General features: G+C 49.8%; 1 protein-coding gene across 4 annotated transcripts in view; it reads left to right on the forward strand.

The window, feature by feature from the left end:
- Positions 1–24,280, forward strand: part of LPP (LIM domain containing preferred translocation partner in lipoma) — a 375,151-nt gene that overhangs the window by 63,117 nt on the left and 287,754 nt on the right. For 3 of the 4 annotated variants that reach the window (XM_053313056.1, XM_053313055.1, XM_053313057.1), the window contains one exon: positions 24,074–24,153. The gene's annotated coding sequence lies outside the window, so the exon portion shown is untranslated. Of the gene's footprint in view, positions 1–21,610; positions 21,732–24,073; positions 24,154–24,280 lie in introns of those variants that run through there. The other variant, XM_053313059.1, reaches the window with a different exon arrangement.

The following is a 24,280-nucleotide window of genomic DNA, read 5'->3' on the forward strand; positions in this document are numbered from 1 at the left end:
GGCCTGGATGCGTGGCTGGCTTTCTTTCTGGATGGAGGCCTTGTCAGAAATTTCCATGTGTTCCTGGAGAACGTGCGGGTCTGCCCAAAAGAGAGAGGAAGCTGCTAGTCTCGCCTCATGTGGAGATGCCGTCTTTTCCTTCCTGGCTCTTTGTGAGCTGTAACATTTCATGGCCAACTTAAGCCCACGCAAATGCAGGATTTCTCCAACTTCCAGAATTCAGCTAACTGAAGGAATTGGCTAATTTCTCTGCTTTTGCATTTGCAGAATTGAGCCTCAATTTTGCAGCCCTGTTTGTAGGCTGCAAAAATGTGGGGAAGGACCGTTTTGACTGCTTTGGGGAGGGGATTGCACCACTCCTGATGACGGGCAACTAACTACCATCTCCACCCCCACCCCTGAAGAAGACCTCGGAAGGACACTATGGGGTGATGTAGCATGGTTCTTGGAGGGGGGGGCATTTCTGGGAAGAAAATGGCGGCATTGCTGTTGGCTGCCCAAGCCCAAAAATGCAATCTGGAAGTTTGGGAACTTGCAGCTTGGCACCCATTCTGCATGTGCACTCCCTGGGTCCACCAAGCCACTCACTTGAAGCATCCCTCCCCTCCCTGATGGGGATCCTGGTGGATCCTGGCTCTCCTCCTCCAAAGCTCGGCGGTGGTGGGGTAGATCATCCCCATAGTTGCCTTGCCTTTGTGCCCAGGTGCTCAGAGCAGCTGCGAAGCACAATGCGGCTGGCGGAGCGATTCACCAGCTCTGCTTTGTGGCTCCCAAGGAGTCCCTGGGTCTCCAGTCCTTCCTTGAAGGCAGGGTTGCCCAACTTCAGCCCTCCAGCTGTTGTTGGACAACAGTGGCCATCATTCTTGACCCTTGGCCACTGTGGCTGTGGTTGATGGGAGTTGTAGTCCAACAACAGCTGGAGGGCCAAAGTTGTGCAGCCGGCTCTGAGAGCGAAGAGTGGTGGTGTTTTTAGTGGGAAAACAACCTTGCAAAATAGGTTATTTATTGGTATATTGGTACATGTATTGTACTTATGTGCCATTTTCCTTTGACGTGAAAGCTGAAGCCAGCTACCCATATGAACATCAAAACCAATATGAGAACATTGATTAAATCACCATTGTTAAAACAAGCAAAACACACACATACACTCATTAAACAGAAACAGCAATCTGCCAAACCACACCATATTGGCAGCAGCATGAATTCTGGAAGCAAAATCAGAATGTAGCCAGCAGTCACCCCCCGCCAAGAGCCTCCCAGGAAAGCCCTGGCCCCACCAAATGGCAAACAGTTCACCGCGATGAGGCCAGCTGGGCATCCTACAACAGTGGTGCCAGGAGGAGTGAGAAGACCACGAGTCTTGGGACCACCCACCAAGCCTGGCCTGGCAGCCTCTGGCATTGGTCCATGTGGCCCCATGGAAACATAGGGAGGAAGTGCTGCTGAACATAACCAGGCCACCTAGGCTAGGCTGAGAGCAGGGGCTTTGCTTCCACCAGGTGGACATTGGGGCCTAGATTTCCTTCCTCCAAGGCCAGCCTTTGATCTGCAGAGCAACTCTGGCTCTTGGTCCGAATTGGTACCGGTCTGATGTCTGATGTGCGTGAAGTATAGTGAGTGCCGAAGAAGAGCTTCTGTCCGTGGGCAATGCTTTTCATTTTCTCTGCCCAAGACCAGTTTCAAGTGGCTCCGTAATCAGTGATGTCAGCAGTGACCTCCTCTTGTGATTGCAGACGTGGCGGAGGCAAGAGCCGCGTTTATGCTCTTGGCTGGGTGCGTGCTTTAATCCCCTTTGTGTGATCTGATGAACGCTGCCCTGGAAGTTTTAGGATGATTGCCTTACGTATACAATGGATATTTTATCATTGGCCCTCCCCAGGGAGTGGCTGGCACAGCCCGCTTTGGCTCTGTTTCCTGGGGAACAGATACTCATTGTTACCTTTCCTAAGTTGTGGAGCAAGTCTCTCTCCCTCCTTCTCTCTCTCTCTCTCTCTCTCTCTCTCTCTCTCTCTCTCTCTCTCTCTCTCTCTCCTCTCTCAAATATAGAAACTATCAGATATATGCAACAGGTGAAACATTAAAGAGCCTCTTAAAAAGATATGTTTTAGTTGTATTTTAAAAACATTGAGGGGGAGGGAGCATAGCGAAGCTCTTCAGGGAGGGTGTTCCAAAGCCGAGGGGCCAAAGCCGAAAAGGCCCTGTCTCTAGTCCCTGCCAACTGGATCTCTATTAGTGGCAGGGCCATGAGCAGGGCCTGAGATGCTGAGCAGAGGACCCTGGCAGGTTCATATAGGCGAATGCGGTCCACCAGGTACCCCAGCCCCAAGCCGTGTAGAGCATTAAAGGTCAAGACCAGCACCTTGAATCTAGCCCAGAAGCAGACCGGTAACCAGTGAAGCGGATACAGGATGGGTATAATATACGTGAAGCGACTTGTGTATATCTACCTATCTATCATATTTTATACCACCTGATATGTACATCTCTAGGTTGACTCAGACTGCAAGGAGGGCCACCCACCCAGCCCGGCTTTCTTGGTCCATTTCCCGTTAAGGGGACTTAACAAGCTCACGGTGGTGGCTGCACTTCCAGGCCCAGTGAACCTGTTTTCTAATGGGCTGGTCTGGTGGTAGCAAGCATGACTTGTCCCCTTAGCTACCGTGTTTCCCCGAAAATAAGACATACCCATAAAATAAGCCGTAGCAGGATTTCTAAGCAGTTGTGCAATATAAGCCATACCCCGAAAATAAGACATAGTGGTGATCTCTCCTGGCTCAGTAGCAGGCTGCTTGCTGAAGCTTTTCCCCTATCCTCCTGGTGTTTGTGTGGGGTGAGAGAGACCCACAGACAGGGGCGTAACGATACCGGTAGGGGTGGCAGGCTGCAAGCTGAGGCATACGGTAGAGGGAAGTACGGTAAAAATCTCCTCAGAAAATCTCCTCCTCAAAAATCTCCCCTCCTCCTGGCGGTGGCGGGCAGCGGCGAGAGTAAGCGCGGCGGTGGCGGGAGGCGGCGAGAGTACGCTGGGAAGCGACGCCGGGCCAGACAGCAGGCCTCGGCGTCACTCTGCGCACTCCTGCCCGCCACCGCCGTGCTTACCGTACCGGTATTCTCGCCGCCTCGCGAGATAGATATAAGACAGTGTCTTATTTTCGGGGAAACACGGTAAGCAGGGTCTGCACTGGTTGCATATTAATGAGAGACTTGATGTGTAAACACTGTGAAATATTCCCCTCGGGACGGAGCCGCTCTGGGAAGAGCATCTAGGTTCCCAGTCCCCTCCCTGGCAGCATCTCCAAGAGGCAGAGCTGAGAGAGACTCCTGCCTGCAACCTTGGAGAAGCTGCTGCCAGTCTGTGAAGACAATACTGAGCTAGATGGACCAATGGTCTGACTCAGTATATGGCAGCTTCCTATGTTCCTATGACTCAGGCCAGGCCAGAGAGAGTCTTTCTCAGCACAACACATAATTTATCTAGATGGACCTGACTCAATATAAGGCAGATGCTCCTAACCTATGGGAGTCACTGCCACTGGCTTTGATGGCTTTAAAATGGGATTGGAGGAGGAGGAGAGGTTATTGTTGGCTATTAGCCATGATGGCTTAGTGGCACCTCTATGTCTGGAGGCAGTAGACCTTTGAATGCTGGGTGCACGGGGGCAAACAATGTGTCATGGCCCACCTGGACTCTGGTCTGGAGGAGACCCTCTCTGAGGACAGCCAACAACCTGGATGGCTTTAAGATGTCTTTGGATAACTTCATGGAGGAGAGGTCTATCAACGGCTACTAGTCGGAGGGCTATAGTCCACCTCCAGCCTCAGAGGCAGGATGCCTCTGAGTACCAGTTGCAGGGGAGTAACAGCAGGAGAGAGGTCATGCCCTCAACTCCTGCCTGTGGCTTCCAGCGGCATCTGGTGGGCCACTGTGCGAAACAGGATGCTGGACTAGATGGGCCTCCTTGGGCCTGATCCAGCAGGGCTGTTCTTATGTTCTTATGAGGACGAGGATGAGTGTGCCCCAGCTAAGACACTCAGCTCTGATGCTAGCTTCTACATCAGTGGTTCCCAACTTGTGGTCCATAGACCACTGTTGATCCACAAGGGTATTGTTGGTGGTCCATGGGGGGAAAAAATGATATAGTATAATCCTGTGTACGTCTTATTCTTTTCCCCACCGGTAGGCCTGCTGCAGATAAATGCACTGTGATGAGTGCAATATGTTTGTGAGTGAGCATAATTGATTGATTAAGTGTTGTCAAGTTGGTGTTGACCACATAGATAGATTTTCTCCAGGATGATCTTTCTTCAACTTGGCCTTGAAGGTCTCTCAGTGGTGCATTCATTGCTGTCGTGATCGAGTCCATCCACCTTGCTGCTGGTCGTCCTCTTCTTCCCTTTCCTTCAGCTTTCCCCAGCATTATGGACTTCTCAAGGGAGCTGGATCATTGCATAATGTATCTGAAGTATGATAGTTTGAGCCTGGTCATTTGTGCCTCAAGTGAAAATTCTGGATTGATTTGTTCTATGATCCGTTTGTTTGTTTTCCTGGCTGTCCATGGTCTCCTCAAAAGTCTTCTCCAGCATCAAAGTGAGCATAATACATTATTAGAAATAGCTACATTTTGGATACCCTTGATATATACGGCTGACTCCCGTCAGCCAAAGGCTATGTTACTGTTTGAAGTGGCTTGCTTGCATGGTGGTCTGCAAAGGCTGTCGATGACCCTGTAGTGGTCCGCATAAAGGAAAAGTTTGAGAACCCTGTTCTGGATCCCACAGACCTCAGCAGCAGCCAGAGTGCTTCCACCCGCTCAGGGGGGTCCTGGAGCTCAAGCGACCTAGTGCTCCCAGTGAGGCACCCCCCCCCCCGAAACAAACAGTGGGCTGGCAAAAGGAATCCTTGTGTTGTGGTCCCCTGGGACTCCCTCCCTTGAGCCATGACTTTGGTTTATATTGGATGGTCAATGCAAACGTTATAGGAGACTCAGCCACACCCAAACACAATCTCAATCCTTCTTTCTTTTGGAAAGTCGGCTGAAAAGAGGAGTCTGCATCATTTCTAGTAAATAGGTCTCTGTCTGGGCTGTGCTACATTAGACTGAAGCTTGTTAGTCACATGATGGAACCCCCCACAATGAACAAAGGCATGCACAAATTTTTTGGGGGGGCGGGGGAGAGTTCTAGCTTAATGCTGATATTCAGACAAATTAAAAAAAATCACACCACTGACACAGGGGCACCTAGAGTGCTTTGTTCAGAGCGATTCATTCCTTTATGCTGAGATCTAGCATTTCAGTTAAAACGTCATACCTTAGGTAGCACACCTGCTTTGCAGGCAGAAGGTTCCATGTTCAATCTCCCATGTTTTAAAAGGATAGGAACATAGGAAACTGCCATATACTGAGTCAGACCCTTGGTCTATCTAGCTCAGTATTGTCTTCACAGACTGGCAGCAGCTTCTCCAAGGTTGCAGGCAGGAATCTCTCTCAGCCCTCTCTTGGAGATGCTGCCGGTGGGGGGGAACTTGAAACCTTCTGCTCTTCCCAGAGCGGCTCCATCCCCTGAGGGGAATATCTTGCAGTGCTCACACATCAAATCTCCCATTCAGATGCAACCAGGGCAGACAGACCCTGCTTAGCTATGGGGACAAGTCATGCTTGCTACCGCAAGACCAGCTCTCCTCTCGGATCACATAGCGAGACCGGGAAAACCCTTCCTCTGTCCGGGGTTCTGGAGAGCGCCTGCCAGTTAGAGTAAATGGTCCTGAGCTAGCTGTATCAGTCCACTGATTGAAGGTTAGGCACCCAGGACGATGCCAGATGTTTCCAGTGCAGGGAGGTTGTTGTATATTTTGTTTTGTTGCAAGAACCGTGAAAGGGGAGGTGGACCCCCCCCCAAGGCCTTTCCTGGAAGGGAAGCCCCCTCAACCTTACATGCACAAGCGTGAGTGTTAACACTTTGCTGGACTGGCCTTGGCCAAGTGCCTGGTGCCTCTCAGGCTTACCAGACTGAACAAATAGTTTGGGTTGCCCCATTCTGCAGCCCTCCAGCAGACCGTGAATTTAGGGGCGGATGCAGCCCTCCAGAAGTTTGGGAAATCTCCAAGAATAGCCAAACCGGGAAGAGCCGAGATTGTGTCTACTTCTGTGGCTATTTTAACCTCTGCCAGCTATGGAGTTCATCTATAGCTCATTCTTTCCCCTTGGTCTGCAGGGAATAGTCTCAGTCGCAGGTTCCCAACCTGGGTCCTCCAGATGCTGTTGGACTACAACTCCCATCATTCACGCTTCATTTCAGAATTCAGCTACAAATTAGTATAGTTCTGTTACATCCCTTACATGGTTCTTCCACCCTGCCCAACCTTATCTTCTCAATAACCTTGTGAGATTGAGTGACTGGACCAAGGTGATGGGCTAACTCGTGGCTAACTAGGTGGCCCTGGGCTAAGTGGGGATTTAAACCCAGGTCTCCCAAGTTCGTCTGGTGCTCTAACCACTACACCAGGCTATCATTTTGCTACCATGACTAATAGCCCATTAATTGACCCTCTTCCTTCATGAAGATAGCCATAGCTGCTTCGCATCTGCTTTGCATGCAGAAGGCCCCAGGCCCACTCCCTGGCATCATCTCCAGGTTGGGCTGGGAAGGACTCCTGCCTGGAACCTTGGAGAGCTGCTGCCAGTCAGTGTACACAATATAGTGCTAGATAGACCAGTGGTCCGACTTGGTAGAAGGCAACCTCCTCTCTCCCCCTGGGTCTGCCTGATCCGTTTAAAACGTCACCTCATCTAGTAGCCACGCCCTGTGTCTTGTGACACTTCTCTAAATATCCAACTTCCCTTGCAATGAGCCCAGAAATGGTGATCAGCAAGGGTATTTGGGTCACGCTGCCATTTCTGGTATATTTGATCTGGTGCATTAATTTCCTTCACAGCTGATAGGAATGGGACAGCTTTTCAGCTGCCTACAAATCCATTTTGATTTAAAAATCGGCACGTTAACATGTCCTTCTTCCCTTCTCTGGAACGTTTTATTTCCTCAAAAAGCTGCCTGAGCAGCGCCTTCTCACCCCAAAGCGCTTTGAGTTTCCTCGAGTGAGCATTTCTGTGTCTGACAAAATAAGACAGCTAATCCATCGTGAGGACGAGAGCAAGTGGGTTGGGATGCCGCCAGCTGTCAACGAGAGGCAGGCAGGCAGGCAGGGAAAACACCGGCATGGAGCAGCAAATCTTTTCTTCACCTCCGTGGTGATTCCCGTTAGAAGCTGCTCTCCACATGAGACGTAGATCTAGCCTAAGTTGTCCCTCCTGCCTGTTTTTTCCTGCATTATTTTTCCTGCTGCAAAGTCCATTGTTGATCTCCTGCATGAAGTGTGATGTGTGGGGAGGGGGACAAGGTTGGCTGGATGGTGGGTGGAGAGGTATTTGGGGCTAAATCTGGGTGAGGGGCTCACTGAAGCTCTTTTTGTGGAAGTTACCCCCACTTGTAAAACTGCAAAAGTTTCTGGTCTGTAGTCCTCACCTTGGTAGGTTTTGGCTTCCTTCCCCAAAGAGCCCTGGGAATTCTCGCTTGCTGAATGAGTATAACTTCCTGCCCTAACACATTATTCCATGATGGGATTCATGGCTCTGACGAGCTGCACGGGCTGCTGAACAGCTTTTAAAATGAGTTACGTGCAAGATGGATGCGAGTTAGGCTCAGTTCTGGTGCTACAGCAAAGCCTAGTCAATGAACTGAGTGGCTGGCAAACCCGGAATGGAAACCCTGCCTGGGATTTTGCCCGCTCGGCACGATGGTCAGAAGGGAGGCACAAAAGGTCCTCTTGATCTGCCTCTGCAAGCCACTGCATGGGAAGCAGCCTTAGATTGAGTCAGACCCTTGGGGGTCCCTCTTGCCCAGCATGGCCAGGCTGTTTCTCACAGCCACAGTTTTCACAGCTCTCACAGTAATCACCAGGAGTAGGAATGTGCAGGAACCGAGGTTCGTGCACTGGTTAGGCGGAGTGGGGCGTGGGATCTTAAAAAAAGGAAGAGAGAGCAGGCATTGCCTGATCCCCACGGTAGTGCTGCCGCACGCAGCTTCCAGCTGCAGTGGTGCTTGTCCCAAGAACCCGCATGCACATATCCTTTTTCAAAAAGGTCCTGCTCCCTGTACACTGGCCCTGAACCAGTGCACGGACCTTCCCCTAACCAGCAGGCCAAGGTCAGCTCCTCTCTCCCACTTGTCATAAGGGCAGGTCTTCTGTCGAAGACACCCAAAGCCCTCCTTGTGAGCCCCTTTATTGAATGGGGCTGGGCTGTTAACCTGAAGGGTGCAGAGTAGCCATTTGGATGAACAGCTCACCCTTGCTTGATGAAGGGAGACACCAGCAGTGTCTCAGTGGAAGATGTCTGGTGGGTGCACTCTCGGTGTGCCCGCTTTTTGCATAGGCTGGTAAGGTATTATTCAAATTGTCCCACAGTTATTTTGTATAGTTAACTCTATCCAAATAGAGGTATAGGAGAGCTGGTCTTGGGGTAGCAAGCGTGAATGGTTGCCTTTGCTAAGCAGGGTCTGCCCTAGTTTGCATTTGAATGGGAGACTACATCTGTGAGCCCTGTTAGAAATTATCCTTGGGGGATGGGGCCACTCTGAGAAGAGCACCTGCCTGCTTGCGTGCAGAAGGCCGATATGTTTCAGGGCAAAATACAAGGTGCTGGTTGTAGCCTATAAAGCCCTAAACAATTTGGGCCCGGGGAGAACGTCGTCTTCATCATGAACCCCACCGCTCACTGAAATCATCAGGAGAGGTCTGTCTGCAGTTGCCACCGGCTTGTCTGGTGGCTACTCGGGGACGGGCCTTTTCTGCTGCTGACCCAAAGCTTTGGAACATGCTCCCTTCCGAAATAAGAGCCTCCCCATATCTGACAACTTTTAAAAAAGTCTTTAAAGATGCATCTGTTCAGCCAGGCTTTTAATTTAATATTGTTTTAATAGTTTTAACATCGTTTTAAAATGTTTTTAAATTTAAATTGTTGTAAAGTTTTAACTTTGTCTGTATCATTTATTTTGTTTTAACTAATGTTTTAATATTTCTGTTGTCATTTGTTTTAACTAATGTTTGCTTTGTTGTAAACTGCCCAGACACGTGAGTTTTGGGCGGTATAGAAATATGTTTAAATAAATAAGTAAATTCTCTCCTTGGCATCTCCAGATAGGGCTTGGAGAGACTCCTGCCTGCAATCTTGGAGAGGCCGCTGCCAAACTGTGCAGACAATACTGCGCTTAGATGGACCAAGGGTCTGACTTGGTAGAAGGCAGCTTCCTGTCTTGCTCTTTTGAATTATTACCAAGGTGATGGTTTTGAAGGAGGCTTGAGGTGAAAGCTCTGCCGACCAAGCCAAGTGCTTCTTTCCAGCCCTTCTTGCTTGACCCATGAGCACAACAGAGCCGTCTACGGAGGGTCTAGGACCTTTAGTTCTGTGGCCGAGAACATGATTTGCATGCAGATGGTCCCAGGTTCAATTTCCAGCCTCCCCAGTTCTTTAAAAAAGAAAGACGCATTCGTCGGAAGTGCTGGGGACAAGTTCTTCTCTCCGGGCTCCTGCCAACTGGAGGGAGTCAGGCTTAGCGGGAGGGATTCTGTCTACAAGTCAGCTTGTAGGTTGGCTGGCTACCAGCCCTGAGGACTGGTTGAGGACTCGGCCCTATTTCTGGAGAGAACATCTCTCTGGCAACCGGGTGTTTGGGATCGACTACAAGGTGCACCTCTTGCCTGCATGCCCTGCTTGTGAACTTCTCCGAGGCGCTTGGGATCTCCGGCCGGAAGGCAAGAGGCCGCCCTTGGTGGTCCATTGGGTTCAAACCCAGCAGGGGTCCCACTTCAGTCTGTACCACGTTACCGGCATTGGCTGCGTGTTGTACATCTTCTCCGCGATCCCTGGCTGTGCATGGATCTATATATAACCTCCCTCAGTAGGAGGTATTTTGGCTGATACACTCGCAGTTATGAGCCGCAGCGAAAGATTTAAAAATATCTTGCTGAGAGCGCACGGTGACAGAAGCCGTCGAGAGAGGGGGTATGGTAGAGACCACGACAAGAGGCACGCGGAGGAAAAGAGGGAGCGCGGGGGAGTTCGGCGTCATGACTCCCAGGCGAGCGTCTCCTCCTCCTCCTCCTCCTTTTCTTGGAATATTTGTGAATTCTCCTTCGTCACAAGATGTGCGCGAGGCACGCTTGTTTTCTGCTGCCAGAAACGTTTTGCGCTCCCTGTCAGGGAACAGCTGCCTGTTTTTTGCTTCTGTCCCGATTCTCACGTAACTGGGTTTGATCTCAGTGGACCATTGCAAGGAGTCTTTGGAGCCTAGGAAATAAACCCTTGGGTGACTAGGCTGGGGTACCCCTGGGTTTAGGTGAGGTGCAAGGAGGGAGGGAGGTGGGCATGGATGTCCGCCCTGCACCCCTCTCACCAGGAGGATCGGTGTGTGTGTTGGGTTTTGGACATCGGCTCCTCCAAAGAGCCACATTCCAGAGTATCAGTATTTGAGGCGTTAGTGGTCCCTTGACTCGGGTACTTTCAGACAGCAAGTGATACAGATGTCGTGGCAGCCTTTAGCACTGCCCAGGGGCAGTCCTTTGGTGAGGCAAGGTGAGGCGGTTTCCTCAGCTGGCAGATCATTCGCATGTCAGGAGGACAGCTAGATGTTGCCCACCCTGCTCCTACCAGCGGAGCAGCTCTTGAGACCAACCTGCACCTGGCAAGCTTGTTAAGGAGTGCGGGAAGACGAGAGGAGGCTGCCCTCACCTCCTCGCCCTCCCTGCAAAGCTTGCAAGAAGCACGAGGAGAGGAGGCTGCGTGCAACCTAGCCCCATCACCCACGCCACACTCCAAGATTGCCAGGGCCAGTTTTGAGATCGGAGGAGACAGGCTCCAACTCTGGGTAGCCTTTTCATCCTTCCTTCTAGCAGCCACCCAGCCTGCCCTCTCTGTGCAGCATCTCGACTCTTTCTTCTCCACTGGCTTGGCAACTCCAAGCAACCTTTGCTTCCGTGGGGCTGTGAGTGGGGTGTGTGTGTGTGAGTGTGAGTGTGAGAGAGCTGCCTGGTTCTCCCCCCAACATACACACCAAGGGTAAAGGTGTTTTGAGGGCATTGGGTGTGGAGGGTGTCTTCTTTGTTGCTAGCATTAGATGGAACAGTGTCCTAATGTTGGGTAAAGTGATAGATTTTGTTGGACCAACTCACCAGTCCAAGGTCTTGCAAGCTTTTGAGAGTCTTGGTTCTTGTTCCAGTGCAAACTGGGAACATAATAAACATGAGTGTATCTACTGGGTCAATACTGGAATACAAAAGAGAAAATAATTTGCATCTCTAATGATGTGTGTGTAAAACCATTTGGCCTGGATAAATAGGACGTTGGAGAGGGTTGTACTGGAGCAGAAATTCCAATCTTGATTTAAACCAGATTTCAGAATGCGGGGGCATTTTATTGCCAAGCACATGTTTTAATCTGAACTTACAGAGTTGCCCTACATGGAGTCGGAGATGTAGCACAGGGGCTCCCAGCCGGATTGCTTCCAGTGGTCCAGGTCGGAGAACGTCTCCTGCCCAATGGCAAATTATTTTCAGTTGCTTGGATCTAACTATTGTGCTGTGTGAGCAGTAACTACGTCTGTCCCTGAGGAGAGGTTGCCCATTTCTCCCCTTCTGAGCTCCTGTACACCCGCTACCCCCACCCCAGCTGCTCTGGAAGGTCCCTGGCCACAGGGGACTGTCAGATGGGAGAAACTGAGTGGGGGGAGACCCCCCACCTCTGCATATCTTCCACGCACATAGCGCGATCTCTGAATCCAAGCTATTGTCAGCGAACATGGTGTGGAATTTGGCAACTGATGTAATACGAACTGTAACAGGATCTCGGCTCCTCTCGCTGATGAGGGGCTATTTGAAAGGTGTGCATGGATTTATGATTTATTTATGCTGGCTGAATAAATAAATACTTACATGATTGATTTGGACTCCTGTACAAATGGGTTCCTGAACACACGAGCCACCTCAATCTCCAGCAAACACAGAGATATTGTGAAAGTTCTAGAATCTAGCCAGGGTGGCAAAACATCTTGATAATTTACTGAATATTTGTGATGGCTGAGGGAAGACAAATAACGCTTCAGCTAAGTGGCAAGACCCTTCCTGAGTTACCTGTTGGTTTCGGCAAACCATAACTGACTTTTTGCTAGACCATAAATAGACTGGAAGGGAAAGATCCCCTTTTTCTAATCAGAATGTATTTCTATGTATTTTCCAGTTTGGCATCATCAGAGCAGGAAACCCCGTGTGCAAGTGGCTGGACCCAGGAGACAACCACAAAAGAGGAGAAGGTCCCACAAGTCACTCGGACTGGAGCCTCAGTAAAAAATCATGCTCCAAAGCAACGATCTGAAAATAAATCTGTATTAAAGCTACAAATGGCTATAAATACAAATATTACATACATACACAACTCATTTCAGTACTTTATCCAACTTATGAAAATAAGTATGTAAATACACATTAAAAAAAGAACCTCGTTAATTGCAGACCTGACATCCACTGTTTCATGTATCCACGACCAGGTTATTGGCACCCGACCTCAATATAAGCAAAAAACCCAGCAAAAAAGGGTTAATTTTTGCATTTCCATGGGTCAGGTGTGCGGAAGTGACCTCTGAGGTCATTTCTGCCCGCAAGGGAGCCATTTTGGGCTCATTTTTGTTTCAAAGAGAGACAGACAGACAGATAGACAGAGACTGTGATTTTTCTTGGAAAAACCCAAATATTGCAGCATTTGGGGGGCATTGCTGGACAGCTGGGGACAGATTGAGCATTGTAGGGCACTTTCCCCTGCATTTTTATGGGCATTTTACCCATTTCTTGCACTTTTTAAAAAATCTTTGGGAAACCTAACACCTGTGATCCCATAGACATAATTACTCAGTATTTGTGGTTTCCTTATCCACGGTAATTGCAGAGAATGGAATCCCCTTGAATACTGAGGTTCTCTGCATAGGATTGCTCAAGGGACAAGTTACCCACCTGGGTCTACCATTTCCAAATGAAAAATGTGCAGCTGGATCCCTAATGCTAGAACTGAATCAAGGTCAACCAAATCACTTTTGCGGCAAGTAATCACTGAGAACCAATGCACTGGGAACCTTTCACAAGTTTTCAAACTTATTCAAACTTTCCATGAGTTTGATAAAGTATAGAAATGAGTCATTATCCAGAAAACCCATCAGATGCTTGTTTTATGTGTATGTATTGATAACTCTGTCTATGTAATAATAATAATCATCCATTTATTTACGGTACAAGACCAAACACAGCATACATACAACAAGCAGCAATAATACAATTATCAGAAGAGAAAGGGGGGGAAAGAATAGCACATAAAACATATCAATTAAAATTTATTGAAACATTTCTTACTTTTATAGCAGCCGCACAAAATCTGGCCATGGCCAAGGTAATTCCCTTGTGCCTACCTGACAGGAAGAGCTCAACATAGAACTCATCCTGATGTCCCCAAAATTTGTACAAATAAGGTTCGAGCCTGGAGGTACGGATGGTTTTGCAAAAGGTACAGTGTAAGAGCACATGTGCAGTTGTCTCAGCCACTTCTGCACCACAGGGACATAGTCGGTCCTTATAAGGGACCAAAGCCATAGATGGCAGGACATTAAATTGAGCCTGGGAGGATGCTCTCCTTTGGGTCAGAGCAGACAAGTACGTAAGACTTGTCGTAAGTACGTCAGAGCAGACAATACTATCTCTGTGGTCTCTAAGGGTTGAAACTGACTTGACGGCACTTAATTAATCAATCAGTCAATTGATAACTTGCATGAATGGCCATTTGTAGCTTTAATACAGATTTATTTTCATATATTTGTTCTTGATCATGGTTTTTGCTGGAGGTTCCAGCTCGCTGTTTGCCTTGGGGCCCAGTAGCACGCCTGAGCACACCCCTAGGCTTCTGCCACCGGACGAGGAGGCCGTCTGGGGCCGTCTCTCTGTGGGTGGCTGCGCCCTGCGCCCTGCCTTCCCTGGCCCTGCCTTCACTCCACACCACCTCAGGCCAGAGTGCCTACGGGCTCCCCAACCGCAAGGGCCGGATGGGAGGTGCTGGCAGCCTCTGCAAGGACCTGGGGCAGATGATGCCCAATGGGGTAACAGGCCGTGGTGGTGGTGAGGTGGCTCTTCTGATAGGTCAGCTGAACACAGGGTTAATATGCAGGCCGCCTGGCTCGATGGGCTTCCTTCTGCAAAGCTGCAGCATCTCTGGCATTCAAGCAGACGGTATGTTCTACGATGCTGGGATTTTCTATAGAAGCCGATGTTGATTTTTGGAAGAAATGCCCATAGAAAGCTGCCATCTGCTGAGTCCAGCATTTGTCCATCCAGCCCAGTGTCACCTACTTGGACTGGCAGGAACTTTCCAGGCAAACAAAGATCTCTCTCATCCTTGCTCTTTGAGATGCTTAAATAAATGAATGAATTGCAGACACCAGAGACTGTGTTTGGGATGGCCAACCATGTGCACCATCACTGTGCTATATAGTCCCCCCCCCCCCAATCCAGGACAGGCAGATGTAGACTCTGCCCCCAACTCTCAAAGCTCCCACTCAGCAGATTTTGTCCCCCACCTTCCTCCATCTTGTGATGTCAGTGCCCACGCCCATTTGTAAAATAGACGCCCGATGTAAATGGAAAATCAGCACTGCTTGGGCCGCTGTGTGTGTCTAAAGCAGTGCCACCCACAGTGTTGGCGGACAGCCTTGTTCCTCTGCAACGGTTGCACAGACGCCGTTGTGCAGGTGACGGTCATGTTCGCCACTGGTGGGTTTTGCTTTTCTAATGTTCGAAATCACATTGCCATGTTTGCTACCACCTGTGGGGTGCGAACACACATGCCCAGGGCAGGTCCTTGTAACTTGAGCGATACTAGCTGCGTGCATGCTCCCAGGGAGGAGAGCTGGTCTTGTGGTAGCAAGCATGACTTGTCCCCTTAGCTAAGCAGGGTCAGTCCTGGTTTGCATTTGAATGGGAGACTACATGTGTGAGCACTGTAAGAGATTCCCCTCAGGGGATGGAGCCACTCTGGGAAGAGCTTCTAGGTACCAAGTTCCCTCCTTGGCAGCATCTTCAAGACAGGGCTGAGCGAGACTCCTGCCTGCAACCTTGGAGAAGCCGCTGCCAGTCTGTGAGGACAATATTGAGCTAGATAGGCCAATGGTCTGACTCAGTATATAGAAGCTTTCTAAGTTTCTATGTAGCATGTTGCGATAACCCGGGAAAAATGGACCATCTCAGGTTGGTACCACACGAATGTGACGTTTACCCAGGATCGTTAAGCTTAGATCTGAACTCTGTTGATCTTGAGTATATTATGGGTTGGTGTAGTGCCAACCTGAGAGAACTGATTCCCCCCTGGCTTTCAGGACACATTCCACGGAAATGTGTACCTCACCGGGATCTTTTGCTAGACTTCGCTCTGATTGTGAGAACCTGCCCACAGTGATACACACAGCTTGTAGGGCCAGTGATCCAGTAGGGAAAAGAGCAAACGTTGAGTGGAGAAGGAGCGACGGAATGCTGAGGAGTTTTTTGAATCCAGATCAAAATATTGTGATAAGTTTTTGTGGATTGTGTCTCGCTAGGAACATTCTTGGATTAGAAAGGCTGGGTAGAACTATACATGATAAACCAGGCAGAAGACCTAGAATCACGGGAATCAAGCACTGCAACAGACCTTTCTGTCTGCAGCCTTAGGGGCAGCCTGCCACTGAATACCGCAGTGGGAGGGGGGTCCTTTGCCTAGATGCTTCCCCAAGGCCCTTGTGGGGAGCAGCCTGTCAGAGCAGATGGGCCCACTTTGGTCTGATCCAGGCAGGCTCCTCCTCTGTTCTGTTGCATAGGGTAGATGGACACGGTGACTGAAACCAGATCTGGGGGCGAAACCCCTGGCGAGCCCTGATAACAGAGCCATGCAACAGCGTGAACAAGGTCAGCAGCATCTCTGGAGGCCGAGGAGCAAGCTTATGTGCGGGGGTCGGCTCTCCCTGGGAAGAACGGGCTTGGGTTACGTTTCTGAAGCAAAGCGGAAATCTCAGGCCCCTCCTGGTTATGGGCTGTGCCGCCTGGCTCAATAAACAAGCCCACACTGTGCTCCGAGGAGTGGGGAGCCGAGCAGGTGTTGTCATAATTAAGTACCCGTCAACGTTATATGCCTGAGAGGGGAACTCTACACCGCCTTTGCCCTGCTCATCCCCCCATTTGACTCGTGCCCTCCTGCAACGGACACGAGGGTTAGGGTTACTGACATCATGGCCCCCAAGATGCTGCCGGAATGTACAGTATGTGCTGTGGGTCTCGCAGCTGCTGCCAGCCTCCGAGGCAGAGACAGACCAACGGAGGAGAGGGCCAAGACTCTGCACGAGGGCCTGTTATTTAGGGGCTTGTACTCATCTCTGCCCGTCTTCCTCTCTCACCGCGCCAGTCCGGTGCCCCGTCGGAGTCACATTTTGCACCTCGCCCTCAATGCTTCACTGGCAGCGCCCGGATTCCTGGAGACATCCATGATGTGTTTACAGCTGAGTGGGTTGGATTCTGTCAGGAACGAGACTGGAACTCTCTCTGCCTTTGCAGTTGTCCCCAAGTGCCCTCCAGTGTCCAAGCAAACGGTGGAGGACAGCCAAGCAGGTGCAGTGTTGGGCAAAACCAGAGGTTCTCAAGCTTCTTGTTGGACTACAACTCCCATCAGCTTCAGACACAGTCGCTGAAGGCTGAGAATGATGTTGGGAGCTGTATTCCAACCAGGTCTGGGAACTTCTGCCTCAGGGAGTGCACGCTTCCAACATACAGGAGGAGGCCCTCTTTATTCACGGCGGTTCCCTTCTCGCCTATAGGTGTGCATATGGAAACCCTAAATAAAGAAACTGTACCCCTATGGGAATCCAGAGGTAAGGTTCCTGACACCAACAGGAAGGGCCAAAGAAGTGAGGAGGGGCAGAAATAAGAGGAGAAAAGCAGGGTCTTGCTGGCCAACAATGCCCCCTAACATCTCCATTCTCCATTTTTGTGTGAATTTTCACAGAATTTTTGATGTTGTTGAAAAAAAGAGCTACAAAATGGCTCTGTGCTCCAAATGAAGGCCAGAAATGACACCGGAAGTCATTTCCAGGCACTCAGGAACGGTGGATAGGCAAAAATAGGCTTTTAAAAAATACTGTGGATAAAGAAACTGGGTCTCTAGGACCCATCTGTGGATGCAGGAAACCATGATCTGTGAAAATGTAGATGAGAGGGTGTCCTGTACGATGTTGGAGTTGGAACATTTTGCCAGCTTCTCAGGAGTTGAGTTCCAACTTGTGCAGTATCATGGACAGGCTGTGGACAGTCATGGAACATAGGAAGCTGCCATATACCGAGTCAGACTATAGGTCCAACTCGCTCAGTTTTGTCTTCACAGACTGGCAGTGGCTTCTCCAAGGTTGCAGGCAGGAGTCTCTCTCAGCCCTATCTTGGAGATGCTGCCAGAGAGGGAACTGGGAACCTCCTGTTCTTCCCCTCCATCCTGAGGGGAATCTCTTACAGTGCTCACACGTCTAGTCTCCCATTCATATACAACCAGGGCAGACCCTGCTTTGCTAAGGGGACAAGTCATGCTTGCGACCACAAGACCAGTTCTCCTCTCCATGGGCTGCAGGGTCAACATAGGAACATAGGAAACTGCCATATACTGAGTCAGACCATTGGTCTATCTAGCTCAGTATTGTTTTCACAGACTGGCAGCGGCTTCTCCAAGGTTGCAGGCAGGAATTTCTCAGTGGTTTACATCCGGACTTACCTGATACCCCTGGTGCATAACCTGGTGGTAGTCTATCCTCCCCCGCTCGATCTCCTTTGGAGAGTTGAAAGCCAGATCTTCCGTCTAGTATGGCACGCAGCGTCCTTACCTTTGGCCTGTGCGGTAGCATTTAAGGAGGTTGAGCGGGGAGGCCTAGCCCTACCTGCCCTGCAACCCTATTTTGTAACTGAATCCATGTCCTACAATTTTGGAAACTGGATTTTCATGAATGTCCATAACATGTCCAACCTCCTGAAAAAAACCTGGGTCTCGCTTTTCGCTCTGCGTTGGCGCAAGTCAGCATGGGGCATAGCATGGTGGGGGAAAGGATCTTTCAAGGACAATATCACACAAGTATTAAAAAGAGAACACCTGGACTACTTGAGAGATTTGTTATTCACACTTAAAAAATGGAAGGTTGAACCGGATCTATTTAAAGGATCCTCCTCAAATAAGCAGCTAAGGAAAACAATTTATGGAGAGATTCTAGAAGTGGGTTTCTTAAAACCTGATTTAGAACGTAAACGCTACAAACACGGCACTTCACAGTACTTGTTGCAACCCGATCACCCTATCACTCTCTTTAAGGAGAAAAAAGTCCCTTTCCATTCATGGGAAACAAGGTGGCGCTTATACCATCAAGTACTACCACTTAAGTACTAGCCACTAAGCCATGGCTCCCAGAGTGCCCTAAAATCACCTGCAAACAGAAAGCTAGTGAGCTAGGCAAGACATTCAGGGAAACCCACTCACATTTCTTAAGAGTGTGTGGTAGCCAAAAGAGTGTGGCAGGGAGTAAGCAAGTTGTTAGAGTGGCCTGATTTGGAAAAACAGACTTGGGAAGAACTAACCTCGGGTTTGAGCGACAGAAGCTCTTTTCGAGGTCCCAGAAAGAAACCTTCAAGGAAACGGGACGGAACAGGTGCCCTCATACTAGGGAACTGGAATGTTCCCCTCCTCGTAATCAGGTTAGTAAACCTGTATGTCATTTATGCAATGCTCCTGCATAGGAATAGGGAGGGAAGACGCGACCAAGAGGTTCACGCAGATGAGACAGTAAATCTCTTCTGGAAAAGTTTGTATGGTTATGTGCAAAAAGACAAGAGCATCTCTTCTAAACAACAATGGGACAAATTGTGAAAATGGACGTTGGACGTAACCCCCCCCCCCGATTACCTGATGTGCCTTGTAATCCCCCACCCCCGAGTTACAGTACTACCTGCATATACTTCATAACTTGTGTGTTTCCAAATCCTTGTGTGTAAATCTTTGTAGATATATCGTACAAACAATCACTTTGTATATAATTGTGCTTTGGCAACGTACTGTATGCTTTGGTAGTTTGTTGGTTCAATAAAAAAATCCTGTCCTATAAAAAAATCTTGTCCTATCTTGGAGATGCTGCCAGGGAGGGAACTTGGAACCTCCTGCTCTTCCCAGAGCGGCTCCTTCCCCTGCTGAGGGGAATCTCTTGCAGTGCTCACACATCAAGTCTCCCATTCAGATGCAACCAGGGTGGACCCTGCTTAGCTATGGGGACAAGTCATGCTTGCTACCACAAGACCAGCTCTCCTCTCCAAAGTCTTTTCAGTGGTGGCACGGAACCTGTGGGGGTTTGTATCAGGCTTCCCCTCTTCTCATTTTAAGGCAGTTAAAGAACTTTTGTTCAGGCAGACTTTTAATTGTTGGCGATACCTGATTTGCCAAAGCCGTTTATCTGAGCTGCTGTTTAGGAGTCTGAAATGAAAACTGATCATATAACAACCCATTAAATGTAAACCTTTGAAGCTGCCTATTGACTCAGGTTTGCTTGGCAATGTCCACTCTGACTGGCAGCAGCACCCTAGGTCTTCAGGCAGGGGTCTTTCCCAGCTCTCTCAGGAGATGCTGCCAGGGATGGAACCTGGGACCTTCTGAATGCCAAGCGAGTGCTTTACCGCGAAGCTACGGTCACATCAACCTTTTAAAACTTGCTTTTAAGGCTTTTCACGTTTTAAAGATATGTTTTAGGTTGTCATGTTAGGATCTCCATGGAAAAAAAATCTATCTATCTATCTATCTATCTATCTATCTATCTATCTATCTATCTATCTATCTATCTATCTTAAACATACCCGTCGCTAATCCCATGCGTGGCAGCTCTCGCGAGAGTTCCCAAGCGAGCTGCAGGGGAAAAGCAAACGGGCAGGCTAATGGACGGCTGGATGGCCGGATGGCCAAAATGTTGCTGTGGAAAGTGGTGGCTGGGGTGGGGGGGATGTGGCAGCGGGAGGGGGAAGCAGCTGCAGGGGGGAGCGTCAGCAGTGGGGATGTGGGAAAGCGATGGCCGAAATGGGCCAAGAATGGGGAAGAGCTGAGGGGGGAGGGAATGGGAGAGGAAGGGAGGAGGGCCAAGAACGAGGGAGGGGGGCTGAGAAGTGGGGAGGGGGGAGGGCTAGGAAGGAGGGGGGAGCACTAGAGGCACAGATGCTCTGCACCTGGGCCAGCTAGTTTGTTAAATAAATAAATGAAGGAAGACATCAGCTGGGGCAGAGGCCCACTGGTGAGTCATGGGAGACTGGTCTGCCCCTCTTGTTTGGGGGCAGAGAGAGAAACACCCCCACCTCTTAACACAAAGCATTGCATGGATGGGCTTGAATTACCAGAATTTTACTACTGCGCTGTGGGTGGGTGACGGGGAGGCATTTTCTCCATCTGTATGGTTTTTTAACAAGTTTCAAAAAAGACATCGGTTATTTTAAATTTAGATGCCCAATTTACATGTTGCAAGGAGCTGGCGTAGACAAACCCGAAAGCAACAGAATTGTCTATTTTGGACCGAGTTCCAAAAATCAGTATGAATAGCCCTGAAAGTAAAATTGGCTGGAAGCCAACGGGAAGACCAATTTTGATAGTGCTATTTCTCTCCCGCCGCACCCCCCTCAAATTCTTGAAGCTGAAAAGAGCCGGAAAAAAGCAATCAAAAGAGTTGAGTTCAAGAAAGTATCGCTGTGTGTGGAAAGTTCTGTATTGTGTTGTCATGTGTGTGTGTGTGTCTGTGTGTGTGTGTGTTGTAGCACGACCAGATTTCTTCCAAGTTCCCTAACCTGGATAGCAGGCAAATAGGAAGATGGGGACCATCTGCTGGGGACCCCTCTTGCGCGTAACCCATTGCAGTTGCTGGGACTTCTTCTGTCGTTTTTCTAATGGTTTGTTCTGAGCAACCTGCAGCCTAAACAGGAGATGTGGGAGAGCTGGAAACGTGTTCCATAGTTTTGCTGAACTTTCCCATAGGACAGGTTTGATGGAGGGACACTATTTGGGGCTTCCTCCTCCTGGACTGTTTGGACATGGAGTGTTGGAATGGCTGGGGAGGCACGTCTGAGGGCTCTGTTGTGTTCACAAGCAAGCGTTGAGTGGGCTGGATGGCAAGCCGGGCATTTTTGGGTGCTGTGCGGATGCCTCCGCAATGCAAACATCTCTCTGATTGCAAAGGCATTTCTCGGCCTGCTGGCTGTGAGGCCCGCGGCGCGCCGGGGACACTCTGAGCAGGGCTGTTCAGCTCATGGAAAACAGCATTAGGTTTCAGCATGCCTGCCTTTAGCAAGCACATTGTTAGCCTTTCTGGAAGCTGCTGCTGCCGCCACCGTCTTTTCATAAACACCCCTTGCACTGCTGTGAGACCCTTGTGATGCTTGCTGCTGCTGAGTCCATCCTGCAGGACTTAAGCAGGAGCGGGAGAAAGGATCTTAAATTCTCAGGCAGGAAGCTGTCCTATACTGAGTCAGACCCTTGGCCCATCTCGCTCAGCGTTGTCTACACTGACTGGCAGCGGCTCTCCAAGGGGCAGGATTCTCTCCCAGCCTTGTCTGGAGATGCTGCCAGGTACTGAACCGGGGACTTTCTACATGCAGGTCCTATGGTGGACTAGTGTCAAGAGGTCCAAAAATGCGTGAGAGGGGATGCCCCCAGATAGGCACTGCTTCCTTCCAAACTGAGTTTCCAAATGGCCAATGCCCCTTCGGAAATTCCATGCATTCCTATGGCCATTCGGAAGGAAGCAGAGCCTATCTGGGGGCATCGCCTCTCATTCAGTTCAGTACATTCCCTAGCATCTCAAGTGATCAGGTGCATGTAGAGCTGCCATACCCCTGGAATTCTGGGTGTCACCCGGATTTTAAGCATCTCACCCAGATTCACCCGGATTCCAGCTTTCACTTAAAAACAAACAAACAAAGCTAAGCTCTATCCCTTTCGGAAGTGGAGTTATGGAGCAAAACGGGCGGTCACTATTGTGCTCAAAAAAATGATTTTCAAGCCAATTTACATAATATGAAAATTAGGCGCCCGGATTTGGAAAGCCAGAATATGGCAGCCCTAGGTGCATGGGGGTGTCCGCTTCGTGGGCGAGGAACATAGGCAGCTGCCTTCTACTGAGTCAGACCCTTGGTCCCTCTAGCTCAGTATTGTCTACACTGACTGGCAGCCGCTTCTCCAAGGTTGCAGGCAGGGGTCTCTTCTCAGCCCTACTTGGAGATGCTGCCAGGGATTGAACCTGGGGCCTTCTGCATGCAGAACGGATGCTCTGCCGTGAGTTCTGTCGGTGGGAAAATCCCAGAGCTGAAGAGATGCAGCCAGTTAGATCAGTCAGCACGGAGCTAGATGGACCGAATGACGGCTTCCTTTATTTCCAGGCCGAGACCGTAGCTATGCCTTGCAAGCAGAACAGGGCCCCGGTTCAGTCTCCAGTTCCAGGATCCCAGGGAGCAGGGTGGGAAAGAGGCCTGCCGGAGACCCCACCGAGCTGCTGCAGTCGGTGTTGACCGTGATGGGCTAGATCAAAGAGTTCCCGGCCTTGGATCCCCAGCTGCCTCTGGCCAGGGTTGCTGGGCATGATGGGAGTTGTAGTCCAGCGACATCTGGGTCTCTAAGGCCGGAATGGACCCTCTTCTGACTCGGTCTAAGGTGGCGTCGGGCTTCTAGAGGCTGTAACTGGTCTGGGTTGGGGGCATAGCTCAGTGTAGAGCACCCGCTTGGCATGCAGAAGGTCCCAGTTCAGTCCCTGGCAGCATCTCCAAGCAGGGCTGGGAGAGACGCCTGCCTGGAACCTGGGACAGCAGCTGCCAGTTGGTGGAGACAGCAGCCCTGAGCTAGACGGACCAAGGGTCTGACTCAGTAGGAAGCAGCTTCCTGTGTTCCTGTTCGTGGGTCACAGAGCTCCCTGGTAGGACACATGCTTTGCATGCAGAAAGTCTGAGCTTCAGTCCCCCACCAAGAAGAAGAAGAAGAAGAAGGAGGAGGAGGAGGAGGAGGAGGAGGAAAAGTCCCCACCATTGCCAGTTAAACGGTCTTGGGGTCATCTGTGCTTTTGCATTTATTGTCCTAAAACAATTAAAATAGCAGCTATGCAGGGGAGAGGTCCCTCAGGATGGGGGAAATGGAGTGCAGGGAACAGGGTCTTCATACTATTTATATTTATATTATATATTTTAATATAAATATTACATGATATTTATATGGGGTGTGTTTGTGTGTGTGTAATATATTTATTTATACTGCACTCGCACCCCTGAAGCTTCTGTTACCTCTGGGGGAGATGTTCCTGCTGCTGCCTTGGAAAGTTTCTTCTGCCCCACGGCCAGTCTGCTTCCAGACGGTTTATAAATAAAAATAAACAAGCAAAAGGGAATGCCATTGATGCTTGAACTTGCTACCTCAAGGCCGGCTCTCCTGGAGATTTCACACTTTCTAGGATGCCCTTTGTTCTACAATACCGGCTTGGCTTCCTTGCATTTTTCCAACCCTGTTCCTCCAAGATAAAGTTGTGCAGTCAAGTCGGTGTTGACTCCTGGCGCCCACAGAGCCCTGTGGTTATCTTTGGTAAAATTCAGGAGGGGTTGACCATGGCCTCCACCCACGCAGTGAGAGATGATGCCTTTCAGCCTCTTCCTATAGTCCTGCTGCCCGATAGAGGTGTTCCCCATAGTCTGGGAAACATACCAGCGGGGATTCGAACCGACTACCTCTGGCTTGATGATCAAGTCATTTCCCTGCTGTGCCATTAGGTGGCTTTTTAAAATGATGTTTTCCAGGTGGGGAAGTCAGTCTGGGAAAATGAGAGCTGTCCAGAGGCACTCAGGAACACGTTTCATGGCTGAGCAGCCCTTTGAAACCAGCACTCTCAGAACCCCGTAGATTAAAACAGCCATGCCTTTTTGTTTCCCTAGGTCTGCAGAGAGCTCTCTCCGAATCCTTTCCCAACTCCCCTTTTGGACTGTGGCATCAAGATCTGAACACAGACCTGCAGGTAAACTCTTACTAGATCTGGGAGCAGCCATGCTGAACTGAAGCTTAGGTTTCTGGGACTGTACCAGCGAAGGCTGCAGATGGGGTGGTGGTGTTTCACATTATTGAAAGGACTGCTATAAAAAAGG

This window comes from Hemicordylus capensis, chromosome 3, assembly GCF_027244095.1.
Source record: "Hemicordylus capensis ecotype Gifberg chromosome 3, rHemCap1.1.pri, whole genome shotgun sequence".
In the NCBI taxonomy this organism is placed as follows: Eukaryota; Metazoa; Chordata; class Lepidosauria; order Squamata; family Cordylidae; genus Hemicordylus; species Hemicordylus capensis.